We start from the raw sequence: 3,081 nt of genomic DNA, 5'->3' as shown, positions 1-3,081 counted from the left end.
GAAGGATGGATAAATGGATGGATAGAAGGAAGAAAAGAAGGCAGAAAGGATGAAAGGAAGAAAGGAAGGATGGAAGAACAAAGGAATGATGGATGGAAAGAAGGAAGGAAGAAACATAGCAAGAAAGGAAAGGAGAGAAGGAAGGAAGAAAAAGAAAGGATGAAAGGAAGGATGAAGGATAGACGGAAGAAAGAGAGAAAGGAAGGAAGGATTGAAGGAAGGAAGGATGGATAAATGGATGGATAGATAGCGGGAAGGAAGGAAGGAATGGTGGACAGAATAAAGGAAGGAAGGAAGAAAGGAAGGATGGAAGGAAGGAAGAAAGAAAGGATTGAGTGATGGATGGGATGAAGCAAGGAAGGAAGGATTGATGGAAAGAAGGGAGGGAGGATAGAAGGAAGGAAAGAAGGAAGGAAGGAAGGAAGGATGGAAGGAAGGTTGGATAGATGGCAGGAAGAAAGGAAGGAAGGAAGAAACAAAGCAAGCAAGAAAGAAGGGATGGAAGGAAGGAAAGAAGTAAGAGAAAGAGAAAGAAAGAAAGGAAGGAAGGAAGGAAGGAAGGAAGAAAGGAAGAAAGAAAAAGAATGTAAGGAAGGATGGATGAAAGGAAGAAAGGAATGATGGATGGAAGGAATCCTATATAATAAAAGAGTAATATGCAAATTAACCATCACTCCGCTACACCCACAAGCCACTCCCACAAGCCAATCAGGAGCGAATATGCAAATAAACCCAACCAAGATGGCTACCGCCACAGAGAGCAGGAGGGAGGCTTGGGTTTCCCCGGCGATGGAGGAAGCCAAGCTTTCCACCTGCCCTTGCCGGCCTAGGACTCCACTCAAGGCTACAAAGTTTCAATGATAGAAGATACATAAACCCAAACAGAAATGGCGCCAGCCAAGGAGCTGGAAAGAGCAGGAGGCTAGGGTTGCCCCCTGGCGATGGAGGAAGCCAAGCTTTCCGCACACCCTGGCTGGCCCAGGCCTCCGCTTAAGGCTACAAAGTTTCAATTATAGAAGATACATAAATCCCCCCAAAAATGGCTGCCACCATGGAGCAAGCAGAAGGCTTGGCTCCGCTCCAGGCTACAAAGTTTCAATTATAGAAGATAAATAAACCCCAGACACCAGGGCCTCCGCTTGGGTCACCAGGGGGAGTGGCTGGCCTTCAAACCACCACAAGACCCTCACCCAGGTCACCACATGCCCCAAGGGGACCCCCACCCTGATCCGGGACACCCTTCAGGGCAAACCAGCTGGCCCCCACCCATGTACCAGGCCTCTATCCTATCTAATAAAAGAGTAATATGCAGATTGACCATCACTCCAACACACAAGATGGCTGCCCCCATGTGGTCAAAGATCCTGGCCCCATGTGGACACAAGATGGCCACCACAAGATGGCCTGCAAGGGAGAGCAGTTGTGGGCGATCAGGCCAGCAGAGGAGGGCAGTTGGGAGGGACCAGGCCTGCAAGGGAGGGCAGTTTGGGGCGATCAAGCCTGCTGGGGAGGGCAGTTAGGGGTGACCAAGCCGGCAGAGGAGGGAAGTTGGGGGTAACCAGGCCTGCAGGGAAAGGCAGTTGGGAGGGACCCAGGCCTGCAGGGTAGAGCAGTTGGGGGGGACCAGGCCTGCAGGGGAGGGCAGTTAGGGGTGACCAGGCCTGCAGGGGAGGGCAGTTAGGGGTGACCAGGCCTGCAGGGGAGGGCAGTTAGGGGCAAACAGGCTGGCAGGGGAGCAGTTAGGCATCAATCAGGCTGGCAGGGGAGTGGGTAGGGGGTGATCAGGCTGGCAGGCAGAAGCGGTTAGGGGCAATCAGGAAGGCAGGCAGGCGAGCAGTTGGGAGCCAGCAGTCCTGGATTGTGAGAGGGCTGTCCAACTGCCCGTTTAGGCCCTATCCCAGGATCGGGCCTAAACAGGCAGTTGGACATCCATCGAGGGGTCCCAGATTGAAGAGGGTGCAGGCTGGGCTGAGGGACACCCTCCTCCCCCATGCATGAATTTCATGCACCGGGTCTCTAGTAAAGGAATAAAGGAAGGAGTGATTAACAGGAGGAAGTAAAAAAAGGAGGAAAGGAAGGAAGGATGAAAGGAAGGAAGGAAGAGAGGATGGAAAGAAGAAAGGACAGAAGAAAGGAAGGACTGATGGATGAATGGATGAAAGGATGGATGGATGGATGGATGGGTGGATGGAAGGAAGGAATTATGAATGGAAGGAAGAAATAAAGGATGGAAGGAAGGAAGGAAGGAAGAAAGGAAAGAAAGAAAGAAAGAAAGAAAGAAAGAAAGAAAGAAAGAAAGAAAGAAAGGAAGGAAGAAAGAAAGGGTGGGTGGAAGGAAGGAATGATTGATGGAAAGTATAGAGGAAGAAAGGATGGATGGATAGATGGATGGAAGGAAGGGTGGGTGGAAAGAAGGATGGAAGGAAGGAAGAATGGATGGTTGGATGGATGGGTGGATAGATGGATGGAAGTAAGGAAGGAAGGAGAGAGAAAGAAAGAAAAAGAAAAAATGGAAGGAAGGAATGATGGAAGGGTGGAAATAAGGAAGGAAGGATGGAAGAGGGGAAGGAATGATAGGTGGAAGGAAGAAAGAATGAAAGGAAGGAAGGAAGGAAGGAAGGAAGAAAGGAAAGAAGGAAGGAGAGAAGGTATAAAGGATGGAAAGAAGGAAGGAAGGAAGGAAGACAAAAAAGAAGGAAGGAAGAAAGGAAGGAAGGAAGGAAGGGTGGCCTGGGTTCACCTTTCCTGTAAGACCATTGATGACAGTTAACCTGTTCACAGAGCAAATAAAACAGTTAAATAAAGTGACGCCCCCTTCTCCCCTCCCCCCCCCCCCCCCCCCCCCCGCTCCAAGAAATCTCAGGGCTTTCCTAACCAGGGAGAAAATAAAGCCCAATCTTTACCCAAACAATACGAAAAGGCAGAGGAGGACGTCTCAGAGGTACAAACGGTAGTCCCTGCCAAGCAGTAACAGAAATAAGGAAACCTCACATTCTCATGTTTCCATGGCTCCCAGGCTGGTCTGCAGGCCTGTGACAGTTAGTCTTCTTAAAGGGCCAGAGTCCGGGAGCAGGTCTTCAA

The sequence above is a fragment of the Plecotus auritus genome, assembly GCF_963455305.1.
Source record: "Plecotus auritus genome assembly, chromosome: X".
Lineage (NCBI taxonomy): Eukaryota > Metazoa > Chordata > Mammalia > Chiroptera > Vespertilionidae > Plecotus > Plecotus auritus.
This window is presented reverse-complemented; position numbering follows the sequence as displayed.